The sequence below is a fragment of the Indicator indicator genome, chromosome 9 (genome assembly GCF_027791375.1).
Source record: "Indicator indicator isolate 239-I01 chromosome 9, UM_Iind_1.1, whole genome shotgun sequence".
In the NCBI taxonomy this organism is placed as follows: Eukaryota; Metazoa; Chordata; class Aves; order Piciformes; family Indicatoridae; genus Indicator; species Indicator indicator.
The window spans coordinates 36,144,572-36,164,571 of NC_072018.1; positions in this window are offsets into that span (position 1 = coordinate 36,144,572).

The following is a 20,000-nucleotide window of genomic DNA, read 5'->3' on the forward strand; positions in this document are numbered from 1 at the left end:
CAAAATTAAAAAAAAAGGCAGGAGAAGCATTCTAAAGAAAGGGGGAGGGGAAGCTGGGGACATCTCATTTGCACATGTGAAAATGCAAATTTGATCCATGTCTTTCTTATCTACTATTAACAGACTTGGCTGGTGGAGCACAATAGCACCTCCAGCTCTGTGGCCCCCCAAAATAATGAAGTTTCCAAAGGACTGACTGGATTATGGAAACACTTCCCCACCTACCCAGGAAGGGCTTGACAAGTAGGATGGAAAGCCTGATGTTGGGGGTTACTCTGATTTAGGGGCAGTATGATTCCTTGCTGTGTAACCACCAGATAAGGCAGAGCAGAGAGTAGCTGCTCTGACAGCAGCTACCAATTTCCTGCTTCTTCTCCTCCTGTTATGGTGTAGCTCCACAGTCTCCTTCAAAGCAAAGCTCCTTCCTTTGATTTGTGCCAGATTGTTTTAGCCCTGGGATGGCTGGGACCCAGATCATGTTGACATAGCTGCAGAGCTGGACCTGGTGGGTTCATTTTCCTTGGGTGTCCATAAAAGCCAAGCATGGTTATTAACAAATCAGATCAAGTTCCTCTGAATAGGGTGAGGGAAAAAAATGGCATCAAGTTACAGCAGGGGAGGCTGAGGTTGGATAGGAGGAAAAATGTCTTGACTGAAAGAGTGGTCAGAGACTGCTTACAAAGGCTTGTGGTGTTAGGATGAGGATCAATGGCTTCAGACTACAGCAGGGCAAAATTAGATTGGATATTAAGGACAAGTTCTGCACCATGAGGGTGGTGGAACAGGTTGGCCAGGGAGGTGGTTGTAGCCCCATCCCTGGAGATATTCAAGGTAGGCCCAATGAGGCCCTGGGCAACTTGATCTAGTTGGGGATGACCCTGCTGAATGCAGAGGGGGTTGGACTGGATGACCATTGGAGGTCCCTTCTGAACCAGACCATTCTATGATTCTATGATTTTATGATTCTATGATTCTGTGATTCTATGACTCTATGACTCTTATGTTTCTATGACTCTATGACTCTGTGATTCTATGACTCCATGAGTCTATGAATCTATGATTCTATAATTCTATGTCTCTATGAATCTATGATTCTATGATTTTATAATTGGAACAGGCTGCCCAGGGAGGTGGTGGAGTCACCATCCTTGGAGGTGTTGGTGTCATCATCCCTGGAGGTGTTCAAAAAATGGCACCTTGGGTCACAGTTTAGTGGGAATGGTGGTGTTGGGTTTATAGAATCACAGAATTGTTTTGGGTGGACAAGATCACTGAGTCCAGCCATCAACCTAAGACCACCATAGACTTGATGATTTTAGAGGTTCTTGATTCTATGATTCTATTCTATGATTGTATTCTATGACTCTATTGTATGATTCTATTCTATCATTGTATTCTATGATTGTATTTCTATGATTGTATTCTATGATTGCATTCCATGATTCTATTCTATGATTGTATTCTATGATTCCATTCTATGACTCTATTCTATGATTGTGTTCTATAATTCTATTCTATGATTGTATTGTATTCTATGATTCCATTCTATGACTCTATTCTATGATTCTATTCCATGATTCCTTTCTATGATTCCATTCTATGACGCTATCCTATGATTCCATTCCATGATTCCATTCTATGATTGTATTCTATTATTCCATTCTATGATTCCATTCTATGATTCCATTTCATGATTCCATTCTATGATTGTATTCTATTATTCCATTCTATGATTCCATTCTATGATTCCATTCTATGATTCCATTCTATGATTCTATTCTATGATTCCATTCTATGATTCCATTCTATGATTCCATTCCATGATTCCATTCTATGATTCCATTCTATGATTCCATTCTATGATTCTATTCTATGATTCCGTTCTATGATTCCATTCTATGATTCTATCCTATGACTCTATTCTATGATTCCATTCTATGATTCCATTCTATGATTCTATTCTATGATTCCGTTCTATGATTCCATTCTATGATTCTATCCTATGACTCTATTCTATGATTCCATTCTATGATTCCATTCTATGATTCCATTCCATGATTCCATTCTATGATTCCATTCTATGATTCCATTCCATGATTCCATTCTATGATTGTATTCTATTATTCCATTCTATGACTCTATTCTATGATTCCATTCTATGATTCCATTCTATGATTCTATTCTATGATTCCATTCTATGATTCCATTCTATGATTCCATTCTATGATTCCATTCTATGATTCCATTCTATGATTCTATTCTATGACTCTATTCTATGATTCCATTCTATGATTCCATTCTATGATTCTATCCTATGACTCTATTCTATGATTCCATTCTATGATTCCATTCTATGATTCTATCCTATGACTCTATTCTATGATTCCATTCTATGATTCCATTCTATGATTCCATTCTATGATTCTATTCTATGACTCTATTCTATGATTCCATTCTATGATTCCATTCTATGATTCCATTCTATGATTCTATCCTATGACTCTATTCTATTATTCCATTCTATGATTCCATTCTATGATTCTATTCTATGATTCTATTCCATGATTCTATTCCATGACTCCATTCTATGATTCTATAACTTCATGAAATACCTGAAGTGGTTTTGTCTCTAAATTAGGAGGGAGTTCAGCTTGCCTAAGGATTTTAAGGATTAGACTACTGCAACAGAGGGCTGCTGAGCTAGGGGCTGTGGTGTGGTCTCTCTCTAGTACTGATTCATCTGTCAAAACTTTCTCATTGCACACACACACACAAAATAACCTCCAGAAAAAAACAAAGAGTGGAGCTTTTCTAAAGCTGGGGAAATGTGTTTGCCTTTCCTGTCTCACAAGCAAGCCTGCTGAGGGAAGGGAGGATTGGAAGTGAGTATAAAGTCAGAGCTGGGAGGAAGAGATGACAGTGAGGAATAAGTGCAGCTGGAGTTTTCTACCAAAAAAAAAAAAAAAAAAAAAGGGGGGGGGGGGAGGAAGGGAGGGAAAGAAAAAAACATCTCTCTGCTTTTGCAGGAATAAATCTTCAGCTGGATAACAGAGCTGGGGCAGAACGGGGGAGGGGGGGAAAAGGCATTTACAGAGTCTATGAGCCACTTGTAAGTAATTTGCTGTGCCTCTACCCTTCCATAGGAGCTGAAATCAGATCCAACCCAATTACCACAAAGGCAAACAGGAGCAGCAGCAAGCTGCCAGGCACAGCCTCAGGCTCTGCCAGATGGGCACAGTGTGACTTCAGAGCTCAAAGAGGGGCTGGGAGCTTGGCTGGCCTGGGCTGGGAGGGGGAAGGCTGCTTGTAAAGAGCACAGCATATGCCACCTGATATCCAGAGGGCTCTGGGTGCCTTGTAGTTCACCTGGCATTTTGTGTCTGGCTTTCCAGTAACTCCACGTGGTGGGAATGCAGGAGCAGATTGGCTGCTGTGGAACTCTTGTGCCTCGTGTGCTTCCACATCATCATCATCATCATCATACCCCCTTGTGCTCTTTTTTATACCCATTCAAAGAAAGCACTCATCAGGAAAACACAGCCTGCCTCCCTGCCTCTGGCCAGCCTGCTCCTCTGCCTCTGGCCAGCCTGCCTCCCTGCCTCTGGCCAGCCTGCTCCTCTGCCTCTGGCCAGCCTGATCCCCTGCCTCTGGCCAGCCTGATCCTCTGCCTCTGGCCAGCCTGATCCCCTGCCTCTGGCCAGCCTGATCCTCTGCCTCTGGCCAGCCTGATCCTCTGCCTCTGGCCAGCCTGATCCTCTGCCTCTGGCCAGCCTGATCCTCTGCCTCTGGCCAGCCTGATCCTCTGCTTGTGGCCAGCCTGATCCTCTGCTTGTGGCCAGCCTGATCCTCTGCTTATGGCCAGCCTGATCCTCTGCCTCTGGCCAGCCTGATCCTCTGCTTGTGGCCAGCCTGATCCTCTGCCTCTGGCCAGCCTGATCCTCTGCCTCTGGCCAGCCTGATCCTCTGCTTGTGGCCAGCCTGATCCTCTGCTTATGGCCAGCCTGATCCTCTGCCTCTGGCCAGCCTGATCCTCTGCCTCTGGCCAGCCTGATCCTCTGCTTGTGGCCAGCCTGATCCTCTGCTTATGGCCAGCCTGATCCTCTGCCTCTGGCCAGCCTGATCCTCTGCCTCTGGCCAGCCTGATCCTCTGCTTGTGGCCAGCCTGATCCTCTGCCTCTGGCCAGCCTGATCCTCTGCCTCTGGCCAGCCTGATCCTCTGCTTGTGGCCAGCCTGATCCTCTGCCTCTGGCCAGCCTGATCCTCTGCCTCTGGCCAGCCTGATCCTCTGCTTGTGGCCAGCCTGATCCTCTGCTTATGGCCAGCCTGATCCTCTGCCCAGCCTGATCCTCTGCTTGTGGCCAGTCTGATCCTCTGCCTCTGGCCAGCCTGATCCTCTGCTTGTGGCCAGCCTGATCCTCTGCCTCTCGCCAGCCTGATCCTCTGCCTCTGGCCAGCCTGATCCTCTGCTTGTGGCCAGCCTGATCCTCTGCCTCTCGCCAGCCTGATCCTCTGCTTGTGGCCAGCCTGATCCTCTGCTTGTGGCCAGCCTGATCCTCTGCCTCTGGCCAGCCTGATCCTCTGCTTGTGGCCAGCCTGATCCTCTGCCTCTCGCCAGCCTGATCCTCTGCCTCTGGCCAGCCTGATCCTCTGCCTCTGTACCTTCCACCATCTCCCTGGGCAATCTGTGCCAGTCTCTTGCCACCCTCATGGGGAAGAATTTCTTCCTAACATCCAACCTGAATCTCCCCACTTCTAGTTTTGCTCCATCCCCCCAGTTCTATCATTTCCTAACACCCTCAAAAGTCCCTCCCCAGCGTTCTTGGAGCCCCCCGTCAGATATTAGTCCATCATCTAGTCTAAACCCCTGCTAAATGGGTGAGTGATCTAGGAGGTCTTTTCCAATCAAAACAAGTCAATGATTCTATGATTCTCTTCTATGATTCTCTGCAAGCAGGGTAACCAAAAGCAGGCTGCAGAGGACTGCAGTGTCCAAGTGGGTTTGGAAAGTCTCCAGAGAAGAAGACTCCACAACCTCTCTCTGGGCAGCCTGCTCCAGGGCTCCAGCACCCTCACAACAAAGAAGTTTCTCCTCAAGTACCTTGAAACCTCCTGTGTCCTTCTTTGTGCCCTTGCACTGGGCACCATTGGAAAGAGCCCAGCCCCATCATCTTGACCTCTACCCTTTAGCAATTGATCAGCATTGATCAGATCCCCCCTCAGGCTGCTCTTCTTTAGGCCAAACAGCCCTAGGTCTCTCAGCCTCTCTTCCTCAGAGAGATGCTCCTGGCCCCTCAACATCCTCATTGCCATCATGCAGAAGTGGGGATCCTTGCACTTGCCACATGCTGCATCATGATGAAAGACACTTTTTAACCTTACAACTGCAGGAAACAGGAGACAGAGGGCAGCTTGCTGCTCTGTGGATGAGATCAAAATTCCCCTTGATACCAGCAGAGTTTCTCCTTGAGGATCACACCAGAAGTAGGTAGTGGGCTCCACACTGCAGCCAACAGAGCAACAAAAGCCTTGTTTTGTTCTGTGATTGGGGTGTTGCCTTTTGTAACTTGAATAAACCCCACAGCTATCAATGAACAATCTTTTTTTTCCCCTCCTTCTTTTTCTTCTTTAGGTATTTTAGACTAAAATGCACATATTTTGGTCTCCAACACTACAACTGCCTGAAAGGAGGCTGGAATGAGGTGGGAGTTGGCCTCTTCTCCCCTGCAACAAGTGGTAGGATGAATTCTTCACCTCCAAACACATCTGAGGGGATTTCTACTTCTGTGATAGACCAAATCTTCAGGTTGTACCAGGGGAGGTTCAGGTTGGATATTAGGAGGAACTTGTTGACTGAAAGGGTTCTCAAAGACTGGCACAGGCTGTCCAGGCAGGTGGTTGAATTCCTCTATCTGGAGGTGTTTCAAAGAGGCAGAGATGTGATGCTGGGAACATGGTTTAGCATCAGATGAGATAGAATTAGAGAAAGGTTGAACTGGATGATCTGAAATGTCTTTTCCAAGCAAAATTGTTCTATGACTCTGTTGTTTTATCATTGGACAAGACTGATATGATGCTGTGATTGTGTGATTGGGACGGGCAAGGTGACAAGAGAGTCCCTTCCAACGCAATGCATTCTCTGATTCTGTGGTTCTAGCATTCAATAATTCTCCAATTCTCTGGTTTGCTGATTCTATGGTTCTATAATTCTCTGTTTCTATGGTTCTATGATTCTATGTTTCTATAATGCTTTGATTCTATGATTCAATGCTTCTATATTTTTCTGATTCTATGATTCTGTGGTTCTATAATTCTATAATTTTCTGATTCTATGTTTCTGTGCTTCTATAATTCTCTGATTCTATGATTCTGTGGTTCTGTGATTCTTTATTTCTCTGATTCTATGTTTCTGTGCTTCTATAATTCTCTGTTTCTGTTGTTCCATGATTCTATGGTTCTATAATTCTCTGATTCTATGTTTCTGTGCTTCTATAACTCATTTTCTATTGTTCTATGATTCTATGGTTCTATAATTCTCTCATTTTATGATTCTCTGCTTCTATAATTCTCTGATTCTGTGGTTCTATGATTCTATAATCCTCTGATTTTATGTTTCTGTGCTTCTATAATTCTGTTTCTATTGTTCTATGATTCTATGGTTTTATAATTCTCTGATTTTATGTTTCTGTGCTTCTATAATTCTATGGTTCTATGATTCTATATTTCTCTGATTCTACGGTTCTATAACTCCATAATTCTCTGATTCTATGCTTCTATAATTCTCTGATTTTATGTTTCTGTGCTTCTATAATTCTATGGTTCTATGATTCTATATTTCTCTGATTCTATGGTTCTATAACTCCATAATTCTCTGATTCTATGCTTCTATAATTCTCTGATTCTCTGATTCTGTGCTTCTATGATTCTATAATCCTCTGATTCTATGTTTCTATGCTTCTATAATTCTCTGATTCTATGACTCTGTGCTTCTATGATTCTATAGCTCTCTGATTCTGTTTCTCTGATTCTGTGGTTCTGTAACTCTCTGATTCTCTGATTCTGTATTGCTAAACCTCTCTTCACAAAGGAGCTTTCCCCTCTTCCCCCAACCAACCAACCACTCAGCACCAGATCAAGTCCCCTCCAAACCCAAAGGTGTCTGACGTGCTTCAGTGCCACAATCACTTCTGAGTTCCTAGAGCCAAACTGAAAGCTCAGTGTAATGGAAACAGCCTGCTGAAAACTTTGCTAAACAGATGATCACATTCCTGAGTTTGTTTTCCTTAGTTAGCATTTTTGCCTGCTGGGAGGTGTTTTCCTTGGATGGCTACCTACAAATACAGCTCTGACCTCAGTGTGCATGAAGCTGGCCAGCACAGCCAAACACAGCCAATTGGACATGCTCTATAAATCATCACCCACATCTCTTCCAGCAGCAAAAAACATAAAAAAGGAAAGGAGGAGGAGGGAAAAAAAACAACTGGTGAGTGTTCCATATGAGGAAGTGGAGACTATTTGGTGTCACCAGCTGGAAATACTCAGAGTGCTAAAGAGAAAGGTACCAGCGTGAGCGAGCTCTGTGCTGGATGAAGCACCAAGAGGAGAAATAAAGGCTATCAGCTTACAGGCATCTTCTGGGGGGCAAAGAAGAGGCCTCAAAATCCTGTCTGCTCTGGAAGGACAAGCTCAGAAATGCTGGGGTGAAGGGTCCAGAGAAAAAGTCCTATAAAGAGCAGTTGAGGGAGCTGGGGGGGGGTTAGTGTGGAGAAAAGGAGGCTGAGGGGAGACCTCAGTGCTCTCTACAGCTCCCTGAAAGGAGGTTGGAGCCAGGTGTTGGTTTCTTCTCTCTACTATCAGGTGACAGGATGAGAGGAACTGGCCTGGAATGGTGTCAGGGGAGGTTTAAGTTGGAGATGAGGAAAGTGGTCAAGGATTGGAACAGGCTGCCCAGGGAGGTGGTGGAGGCACCATCCATGGAGGTAACCTCAACATGAGCAGAAACTTCATTACAGTGAGGGTGACAGAGCACTGGAACAGGCTATTGGGACTTAAATCATAGAATCATAGAATTGTTTAGGTTGGAAAAGGCCTCTAAGTTCATCCAGTCTAACCACCAACCCAACCCCACCATGGCCACTAAACTATGGCCCTAAATGCCATGGCCACAGGTTTCTTGAACACCTCTAAGGGATGGGGACTCCACCAACTCCCTGGGCAGCCTGTGCCAATCCCTGCCCACTCTTGCAGTCAAGAATTTTTTCCTCATCTCCAACCTCAACCTCCTCTGGCACAATTTCAGGCCATTTCCTCATGTTGCCTGAAAGCATTCAGCATGACCCTCTGTAGGAAAAAGCCTCTCCTGAGGGCTCTGTCTCAGCAAGAGGGATTCCAGCTGAAAATCCCAAGTGAAAACAAGCATTTCATTGCTTTTGGAGATCTGGCCCAAGTCTTACTCTGCTCTTTAGCATGTCCTGCTGTACAGCCTTAGGAGTTCTTTGATCATTCTCTTCACTAACACTCTTTTTGCTTTGAAGAGAGGCTCTTGCTGTTTTCCACTTGGTGATGGAATACACATCATTAAGGCTTGCAGCACTGAAGTCCTTTTGGCTCCCTCTGCCACAGCAAATCAACCAGGCCAGGGACTGCTCTCCAGCCTCATGTCCTTGCTCATATCCATACAGCTCACGGAATTGTGGAATCATTTAGGTTGGAAAAGACCTTCAAGATGACAGGATCACACAGGATCACAGGATGTTAGGGGTTGGAAGGGACCTCCGAAGATCATCCAGTCCTACCCCCCCTGCCAGAGCAGCAGAATCCAGCACAGGTCCCACAGGAACACATCCAGATGGGGCTGGAAAGTCTCCAGAGCAGGAGACTCCACAACCTCTCTGGGTAGCCTGCTCCAGGGCTCTGTGACCCTCACTGTGCAGAAGTTCCTCCTCCTGTTGAGGTGGAACCTCCTGTGCTGCAGTTTCCATCCATTGTCCCTTGGCCTATCCCAGGGTGCAACTGAGCAGAGCCTGGCCCTGTCCCCTCCCTCCTGACCCCCAGCCCTCAGCTATTGATAGACATTGATTAGATCCCTCTCAGTCTTCTCCTCTCCACACTAACCACCCCCAGGGCTCTCAGCCTCTCCTCCCCAGGCAGTGCTCCAGTCCCTTCAGCATCCTTGTAGCACTCCCTTGGACTCTCTCCAGCAGATCCCTGTCCCTCTTGAACTGGATCAGTGAGTCCAACCATTAACCCTACTCTACCAAATCCACCACTAAGCCATTTACTCAGCACCACAACTGCATGGCTTTTGGATACACCCAAGGATGGTTGACTCCATCACCTCCCTGGACAGCCTGCTCCAATCCCTGACCATCCCTGCAGGAAAGAAATTTTTCTTGATATCCAACCTCACCCTCCCCTGCTGCAACCTGAGTTCATCTCCTCCTGTTCTTCAAGTAAAGAACAACAAACAGGTGGAAATAAATGAGCAGGAAAGGTGACTGCAGCAAAGCAGGGCAATGAGTTGAAGAGGCACCCCCTGCAGATTTATTTTTTTCCCCTCCTCTTTCTCTTTTATTTTTATAGAGCAGGAAAGGATTAAGAAGCATCTTGAAAAAAGCAGGGATAGGCTCAAGATATATTAAGAAAAAAAAAATACCTGCATGTATGTGAGGTCAGATGGCTTTCTCTTGATCCTTAAAACATCTTCTGTTCTTCTCATGGACCTCATTTTTAAACTGAACCACAGGCCAGCAGAAACAACTTTTACTAAGGAAGCCACCAGACTGTTTCAGTTGGAAAAGACCTCTAAGGTCATTGAGTCTGTCAACCCAGGACCAAAAAATCATCCTGCTTGCAGGGCATGATCCTTGTTCAGCTGAATCCCTGTGCTCAGGTAAGGCAGCCCAGGCCAGCAGCCTGGGTCATGGTTCCCTTTCCTCTCCCCAGTGCCATCACAGGGCTCTTTGCATGGCTCACAACCTGCACCTCAAACACAGGTTGCATGGCAGAGTGCCTCAAAATATTCCCTGTGTGGGTACTCTGCAGCTTCCCTGAACTCCCACTCTTCACTGCTCATTTTTATCTCCTCTCTGAGCTGGGCTTTATCAGCTCCTTCACAGATCCTCCCTGAGATGTCTCTGCTTGCTGCAGCTTTCTCCCCAGCTGGGTGGACGTGGGGGACTTGCCCATTTTGATGCATCACTCAGTCCATTTATTTATTGGACTCAGCACCATGTGGAGATGAAGGTTTATGAAGGGCATTTCCTTTCTCACAGGACTCTCCAGACTTAGAGTCAGAGAATCATTTTGGTTGGAAAAGACCTTCAAGATCACAGGCTCACAGGATGTCAGGGGTTGGAAGGGACTTCTGGAGATCATCCAGTCCAACCCCCCTGCCAGAGCAGGGCCATAGAATCCAGCACAGGTCACACAGGAACACATCCAGACAGGGCTGGAAAGGCTCCAGAGCAGGAGACTCCACAACCTCTCTGGGCAGCCTGCTCCAGGCCTCTGTGACCCTCACAGTGAGGAAGTTCCTCCTCACGTTGAGGTGGAACCTTCTGTGCTGCAGTTTCTATCCATTACACCTTGTCCTATCCCAGAGTGCAAGTGAGCAGAGCCTGGCCCCTACCTCCTGACCCCCAGCCCTCAGCTATTGATAGACATTTATTTAATCCCCTCTCAGCCTTCTCCTCTCCACACTAACCACCCCCAGGGCTCTCAGCCTCTTCTCCCCAGGCCGTGCTGCAGTCCCTTCAGCATCCTTGGAGCCCTCCCTTGGACTCTCTCCAGCAGATCCCTGTCCCTCTTGAACTGGGGAGCCCAGACCTGGATGCAATATTCCAGGTGTGGCCTTACCAGGGCAGAGTAGAGGGGAAGGAGAACCTCCCTGGATCTGCTGGCCACACTCCTCTCAATGTACCCCAAGATACCATTCGCCCACTTGGCCAATCATGGAGTCCAACCATTTTCTAACTCTAACTCAGTCTGCTGCTGAACCATGACCCTCAGGACCACATCTCTGCCTCTTTCAAACATCTCTAGGGATGGGGACCTGATGTAGTTGGAGGTGTTCCTGCTCATTGTAGAGGGGTAGGACAAGACAACCTTTGAGGGTCCCTTCCAACTCGATGCATCATGTGATTGTCCTCCTTTCTTCAGCACTGGTGAGGTCACACCTTGAGTCTTGACTTCACTTTCAGGGCTCTCACTCCAAGAAAAGTGTTGAGGTGATGGAGCATTTCCAGAGGACAACAGAGTTGCTGAAGGGTCTGGAGAACAGGGCTGATGAGGAGCAGCTGAGGGACTTGGGGTTGATATGTCTGGAGAAGAGATGGATGAAGCCCTTCTGGTTCTCTACAACTCCCTGACAGGAGGTTGGAGCCAGGAGGGGTTGGTTTACTCTGGAGAAGAGATGGATGAAGCCCTTCTGGTTCTCTACAACTCTCTGAAAGGAGGTTGGAGCCAGGAGGGGTTGGTTCAGTCTGGAGAAGAGATGGATGAAGCTCTTCTGGTTCTCTTCAACTCCCTGACAGGAGGTTGGAGCCAGGGGGGATTGGTTTACTCTGGAGAAGAGATGGATGAAGCTCTTCTGGTTCTCTACAATGACCTGACAGGAGGTTGGAGCCAGGGGGGGTTGGTTTAACCCGGGTAAGATATGGATGAAGCCCTTCTGGTTCTCCACAAGTCCCTGATAGGAGGCTGGAGCCATGTGGAGGTTGATCTCTTCTCCCTAGTAACCTAGATAGGATGAGAGGAAATGGCCTCAAGTTGTATCAGGAGAGATTTAAGTTGAATTTTTAGGCAAGAAGTCTTTACTGCAAGAGTGGTTGGCACTGGCACAGCCTGCCCAGGGAGGTGGTGGAGTCCCCATCCCTGGAGGTGGTCAAGAAACCTGCGGCCATGGCACTTTGGGCTAAGGTTTAATGGTCATGGTGGTGTTGGGTTGATGCCTGGACTCGATGATCTTGGAGGTCTTTTCCAACCTTAATGATTCTCTGACTCTGCTCTGTGATTCTCTCTGTAACTAAAACTGTGTCACTCATTTGTCTCCTGCTATTTGGGCAGCTAATGTGCTGTGCAGGTTCCAGCTGTCAGCCATGGGATCAGCCATCTCCAGGGCAAGCAACATTCCCCCCCCCCCCCACACACACACACTGGATTTCCAGCTATGCCCAAGTCTGTTTGGCTACATCACAGGAAGGAGCTGCAGCCTTGAGTCACATTTTTGCAATAGCTGAAAGACTTTCTCTTCCCCACAGGAGAATTTTCACTTCTGGTAAGTAAGGATATCCAAACACACATCCTCATCCCAGATAAGAAGCTCTTGCCTGGCACACTGCTGCTTCATTTGAATCAATCTTCATTCCCCAGGAAGTCTTCATATAGACAGTGCTGAAAAGCTTTTGAAAATATCAAAAGTGCTTACAGACATCTCCAAACAGATTTGAACCATGTCCCCAAACCCCCAGACCTGAAGGGGCTACATTTTCAGCTGGGGTAAGCTAAGGTAGTCAGCACAGACAGCAGCTGGAGAGGATATTTTAGGGACTGCATATGCTCCAGAAAGTGTGGAGCACACCAAGCAGACCTGTGTGGAAGAGAGACTCCATCCCAGCAGAGCTCATCTACTCCAACCTCCCTGCCATGGGCAAGGACAACTCTCACACAGACTCAGCTGCTCAAGGCCTCATCCAGCCTGGCCTTGAACACCCCCAGGCAGGAGGCAGCCACAACTTCCCTGGGCAGCCTGTGCCAGAGCTTCACCACCCTCCTACTCAACAACTTCTTCCTCAGCTCCAGTCTAACCCTGCTCTGCCTCAGCTTCAAACCATTCCCCCTTGGCCTGTCTCAGACACCCTCAGCAAAAGTCTCTCTGCAGCCTTCCTGCAGGATCCCTCTAGGTCCTGGCAGGCAGCTCTGAGGTGCCCCTGGAGCCTTCTCCTCTGCAGGCTGCACACCCCCAGCTCCCTCAGCCTGTGCTCACAGCAGAGCTGCTCCAGCCCTTGGTTCATCTTTGTGGCCTCCTCTGGCCTCTCTCCACAGCTCTGTGTCCTTCTCCTGCTGGGGACAGCAGAGCTGGAGGCAGTGTTGGAAGTGAGGTCTGAGCAGAGCAGAGCCCAGGGGCAGAATCCCCTCTCCTGCCCTGCTGCCCACACTCCTCTGGTTGCAGCCCAGCACACAGCTGCCTGCTGGGCTGCAGGAGGGCACTGCTGGCTCCTGGGGAGCTGCTCAACACCCCCAAGGCTCTTTCTTCAGAGCTGCTCTCAACCCACTCTGCACCCAGCATGGATTTGTGCCTGGGACTGGCACAAGATGTGATGGATTAACAGAAGGAGAAAATAAATGAGACTACACCTCAGGGAAAGAAAAAAAAGCCTCATAGAGGAGTCTGCTCTTCCACTCATGGAATTCATTTTGCTTGCACACCTAACAGCTAAATATAGAAATATGAATACGAAAATGTGAGAAACCTTCATGAGTCAGTGCAGGAAGAGGAGAGAGTGGAGGAAGACAACTTAAGATGCTGATGTCACCTGAGAAAAATCTTGACTTATTCCTCTCCTCTGCACACAACTCAGCCACTGGGCTGTTGTGGTTCAGATAAAATAATTCCACAGATTCATAGAATGCTTTGGGTTGGGTTGGAAGGGATCTCAGAGATTCTTTGGTTCCAACCCTCCTGCCATGGGCAGGGGCACCTCCCACCAGCCCAGGCTGCTCAAGACTTCATCCATCCTGGCCTAGAACACCTTCAGGGAGGGGCTGCCATGACCTCCCTGGGCAACCTGTTCCATCACCTACAAGGAGAACTGAAGCCAATGTCTCTTCTGGAAATTGTGTCCTGCTCTGCAACTGCTGCTGTGTCTTTAAAATCCTTGAATTGATTTATCTTCACTTCTCCCTTTCTCCATCTCTATGAGCTTTCAAAAATTACCAGACATCAACCATGAGCTAACCAAGACCAGAACCACTGTCACCAGTGGGGAAAAGAGATTGTATTGTAGAAGAACCATTTAGAAACAGAGAAAATAGCATTGCAAAACAAATAGTCCAAAAGAGTTCCAGCTGCCTTACCAAGGAGTAGGTTGATAGCCTGAATCAACCAGATCCAAATCCGTGCTGTGGCAGAATCCAGAGATCATGGAATTGCAGAATTCAGAGATCACTGCAGAATTCAGAGATCATTGCAGAATTCAGAGATCATTGAATTGCAGAATTCAGAAATCACTGAATTGCAGAATTCAGAGATCACTGCAGAATTCAGAGATCATTGCAGAATTCAGAGATCATTGAATTGCAGAATTCAGAAATCACTGAATTGCAGAATCACAGAATCATTTCAGTTGGAAAAGATCTCTAAGCTCCAGCCCAACCATCAACCCAACCCCACCATGGCCATCAAACCATGTCCCCAAGAGCCTTGGCCACAGGTTTCTTGAACATCTCCAAAGGTGGTGACTGCACCACTTCCCTGGGCAGCCTGTTCCAATCCCTGACCACTCCTGCAGCAAAGAGATCTTTTCTCATCTCCAGACTAAAGCTGCCCTGGTTCAGCTTGAGGCCATTTCCTCTCCTCCTATCACTTATTAGTAGGGAAAAGAGATTGATCCCCACCTGGCTCCAACCTCCTTTCAGAGAGTTTTAGAGACAAGATCTCCCCTCAACCTCCTTTTCTCCAGACTAAACAACCCCAAGTCCCTCAGCTGCTCCTCACAAGACTTGTTCTCAAGAAAAGATGATCTTCAGAAACTGAGGGCTGACAAAGGATCAGAAGACTTAGCAAACAATCCAACTGCTGGACCACAGGAGATGCTCACAGCTTTGAATAACTCCTAGAAGTAAAAATCTCCAGAAGGGTGATAGAAGGTTTCAGCTTCTGGCTGCTTTGAGTGAATGCTTCAACAGTGTCAAGGGCACTGTTCCCAGCATGGGGAAGCCTGCCATATGTCAGCACCCCCTAAATGTGTAAAGATACTCACCTCTGGCATGAAACATCTTGGGACACTGGCAAGTGTTATAGTACCAACTTAGCTTGAGTAAGGAGGATTTTCATCTTACCATCTGCATTTAAAATGCAGCAGTGCTGAAGATTTGCAAGGAAAATGGAATAGTGATGGCATCTATGGAGCAGAAACAGCATGGGGCCACCCAGTACCAGCTGTGGCCTTCCACCATGGCCACCTAGAACAACTATGAATGCTTCAAGTCCAACACCTCTCAGGCTGGAGAGGTGGGCACAAGCCAACCTCAGGAGGTTCAACAAGACCAAGTGCAAGGTCCTGCAGCTGGGTCAAGGCAATCCCAAGCACAAATCCAGGCTGGGCAGGGACTGGCTGGAGAGCAGCCCTGAGGAGAGGGACTTGGGGGTGCTGGGGGATGGGAAGCTCAACAGGAGCTGTCAGTGTGCACTTGCAGCCCAGAGAGCCAACTAGAGCCTGGGCTGCATCAAGAGAAGTGTGGCCAGCAGGGCAAGGGAGGTGATTCTCCCCCTCTGCTCCACTCTGCTGAGACCACACCTGGAGTACTGCATCCAGTCCTGAAGCCTCTGTTACAAGAGGGATCTGGACATGCTGGAAGGTGTCCAGAGAAGGGCCAGGAGGATGAGCAGAGGGCTGGAGCTGCTCTGCTGTGAGGACAGACTGAAAGAGTTGGGGCTGTGCAGTCTGGAGAAGAGAAGGCTCCGAGATGACCTTCTTGTGGCCTTCCAGTATCTGAAGGGGGTTACAAGAAAGCTGGGGAGGGACTTTTGAGGGTGTCAGGGAGTGATAGGACTGGGGGGAATGGAATAAAGCTGGAAGTGGGGAGATTCAGGCTGGAGGTGAGGAAGAAGTTCTTCCCCATGAGAGTGGTGAGAGCCTGGAATGGGTTGTGCAGGGAGGTGGTTGAGGCTCCATCCCTGGAGGTGTTTGCAGCCAGGCTGGATGAGGCTCTGGCCAGCCTGCTGTAGTGTGAGGTGTCCCTGGGCATGGCAGGGGGGTTGGAACTGGCTGATCCTTGTGGTCCCTTCCAACCCTGACTGATTCTATGATTCTATACAGAGAGGGTAGGCCTGGAGTTCTGGCATGCAGTGGGAAGGAGTTATGGGCCAAGATTAATTCCAGGCTGTTTTGGATGGAAGAGATCTTTAAGATTATTGAGCCCAACCTTTCTCTAACTCCACCAAGGCTGGGGCTAATCCATGGCCCTCAGCACCACATCTCTGCCTCTTTCAAACACCTCCAGGGGTAGGGATTCAGCCACCTCTCTGGGCAGCCTGTGCCAGGCTTTCACTCAACGAATTTCTTCTTACATCCATCCTAAACCTCCCCTGGGACAATTTCCTCCTGTCCTATCACTTGTTACTAGGGAGACAAGACCAACATCCACCTCACTGCAACCTCCTCTCAGGAGCTGTAGAGAGCAATGAGGTCTCCCCTCAGCCTCCTCTTCTCCACACTGATCATCCCCAGGTCCTTCAGCTGCTTCTCCCCAGCCCTCTTCTCCAGACCTTTCCCCAGCTTGGCTGTCCTTCTCTGAACCCACTCCAGCACCTCAACATCCTTCTTGTAGTGAGGGCATGGTTATCAAGCATAAACCTTTTTTTGCTGGACTAAATGTCTAAAATCCATTAGGTGATTGGTGCCCAATAAGTGACTCTCTTTCTCCCTTGAGTGTTGAGGGCCCTTCTCTGGTCTCTCTCCAGCAGTGACTGAAGCAATAATGAATGAAGGCTGGCTTCAGGCTTCAGCAAAGTAAAATCTTTCTTGGAAACGTGGAACCATGGAATGGGTTGAGTGTGAAGGGACCTTCAAGATCATCCAGTTCTAACTCCGCTGCCATGGGTAGAAATATTTCATTTTGGCCACAACAACCCCATGCAGTGCTACAGGCTGGGGTCAGAGTGGCTGGAGAGCAGCCAGGCAGAAAGGGACCTGGGGGTACTGATTGACAGCAGCTGAACATGAGCCAGCAGTGTGCCCAGGTGGCCAAGAAGGCCAATGGCATCCTGGCCTGCATCAGGAATAGTGTGGCCAGCAGGAGCAGGGAAGTCATCCTGCCCTGTGCTCAGCTCTGGTTAGGCCACACCTTGAGTCCTGTGTCCAGTTCTGGGCTCCTCAGTGCAAGACAAATGTTGAGATGATGGAACATGTCCAGAGAAGGCAACAAAGCTGGGGAGGGGTCTGGAGCACAGCCCTGTGAGGAGAGGCTGAGGGAGCTGGGACTGTTTAGCCTGGAGAAGAGGAGGCTCAGGGGAGACCTCATTGCTGTCTACAACTACCTGAAGGGAGGTTGTAGCCAGGTGGGGGTTGGTCTCTTCTCCCAGACAACCAGCACCAGAACAAGAGGACACAGTCTCAAGCTGTGCCAGGGGAGGTTTAGGCTGGAGGTGAGAAGAAAGTTCTTCACAGAAAGAGTAATTGTCCATGGAATGTGCTGCCCAGGGAGGTGGTGGAGTCACCATCCCTGGAGGTGTTCAGAAAAGGATTGGATGTGGCATGGAGCCATAGTTTAGTTAGTCATGAGGTGCTGGGTGATAGGTTGGACTCGATGATCTCTGAGGTCTTTTCCAACCTGGTTGATTCTATGATTCTATGTTAAGGGACAGTTTGGCTGTTTCAAGGAAGCACACCAAAGCAGCAGCAGTGCTCCAAGAGCAAAGCTTCCATCAGCCCACCTGAGCTCAGCTCCCCACCTCCCCCACCCCCCATGCTCAGCACTTTGACCTGGAGCACTCTCAGCCCCAGCTCTCTCTGTTTAAGTCACCCTTCCTTTTCCTGCTTCCCTGTGCTGACGTGCTCACAACATCTGGATCTGTTCTTAGCTAAGGACAGGAAAAAGAGTGGAGTGAAGGTGCTGTTATTAGCCTTACACATCAGTGCTGGGGGAGATCACAGAGTTTCCTTATATTTTGTTACGATTTCTTTTTTTTTTCCACCTTGACAATCTGCATTTTCACTGTTCTCTGTCTCTTCCACTTCCTGCTTTAGCCCCCAGCTGCAAACAGGTTCACAGTAAGTTGAGTTTCTTTTTTTTATTCTTTTTTTTTTTTTTTGCAACACTGAACATTGACACAGGGAGAAAACTTCTCAGACTTTCCATCTTTTTAGTGTTTTAAATAAGTGCTCTGTGGATGCACCTCTCCTTGCAGTACTTCACATAGGAAGAGAGAGGTGGGAGCTGACACAGGGCTGACTGGTTTGGGGTTGGTTGGTGGTTGGGTTGCTTTTTTTTTTTTCAGTGAGCTACAATAGCTCCATATGGCAAAGCATTAAAATAGCTCCAGGGTTTGTTGTTTTTTTGGTTGGTTTTTTTCCTTCTGGAAGTGGGAAAGAAGGCATATGCAATGTTCTCCACATCAATTTTTAACCTGCTATCTCCCAGGATCCTTAAGGAGCACTGTGAGGATGGAAAACTTCATCTTCTACAAGCAGAAATTAACCTGAAGACCATCTCATGAATATTCTAGGCTGCACTGAAAAGAGTACAGCCAGCCGGCAAGGGAGGTTCTCCTCCACCTCTACTCTGCCCTGCTGAGGCCACACCTGGAGGATTGGGTCTAGTTCTGGGTTTCCCAGTTCAAGATGGACAAGAAGGGAGGGAGGGAGTCCAGTGAATGCCCACAAATATGCTGAGGGGCCTGGAGCATCTCTCTGATGATGAGAGGCTGAGACCTGGAGCTGATTAGCCTGGGGAAGAGCAGACTGAGAAGGGATCTGATCCATGCTGATCCATAGCTAAAGGGAGGAGCTCTTGAGAATGGGGCTGGGCTCTTTTCAGTGGTGCCCAGTGATAGGACAAGGGGCAACAGGCACAAACTGGAACACAGGAGGCTCCACTTAAGCATAAGGAAAAACTTCACTCCTCCCTCTTCATCTCCCCTCAGCCTCCTCTTCTCCACACTAACCACCCCCAGCTCCCTCAGCTGCTCCTCCCCAGCCCTCTTCTCCAGACCCTTCCCCAGCTTCATTGCCCTTCTCTGGACCTGCTCCAGCACCTCAATGTCTTTCTTGTAGCAAGTGCCCCAAAACTGAACCCAGAACACACCATCAGTGGGGAAGTCCATGGGCACAATCACTTCCCTGGCCCTAAGTCAGTGAGTAAGCTCAAAACAGCAAAGGACAGAAAGAAATATTTGTAAACCAGCACAGTGGATCAGGAACAGATTCCCAGCCTAGAGCTGAGTCACCACAGCAAGATGCAGCCAGACTGGCTTCCACTTCAGCTCCTGGGCTTCATTTACCATTGGCCAAGTGCCTTTGCAGCTCTGAGTCAGTTAACATGAAACTATGGGGAGAGAAGGTGCAGTCAGACAGCAGCCCAGCTGAAGTTGGACAACTTGGAGTTTCATCACCTTATCTGCCCAATTCTCCACTCCCCTGGCCCAGATCAGCAACAGTGTGGGCAGCAGGACCAGGGAAGGGACTGTCCCCCTGGACTCAGCACTGGTGAGGCCACACCTTGAGACCTGGGTTCAGTTTTGAGCCCCTCACTGCAAAAAGGACATTGAGGGGCTGGAGTGTGTCCAGAGAAGGGCAACAAAGCTGGGGAAGGGTCTGGAGAAGAGGGCTGGAGAGGAGCAGCTGAGGGAACTGAGGTTGTTTAGTCTGGAGAAAAGGAGGCTGAGGGGAGACCTTCTGGCTCCCTACAACTCCCTGAAAGGAGCTTGGAGCCAGTCTGTCTCTTCTGTCTTATAACAAGTGATAAGATAAGAAGAGTGGTCAGGAATTGGAACAGGCTGCCCAGGGAGGTGATGGAGTCATTGTCTCTGGAGATGTTCAAGAAATGTGTGGCCATGGCACTTTGGAACACATTCTAGTGGCCATGGTGGTGTTGGGTTGACAGCTGGACTCAAGGATCTTAGAGTTTTTTTTCCAACTGGAACCATTCTGTGTTGCTGTGGCTCTATGGTTCCAGAGATTCTGTGATTCTTGTCTTGTCCTTGCTGCTCAGCTTTTTGTGCGTCACAGGATCACAGAGCAGTAAGGGTTGGAAGGGACCTGTGGGGGATCATCTAGTCCAAC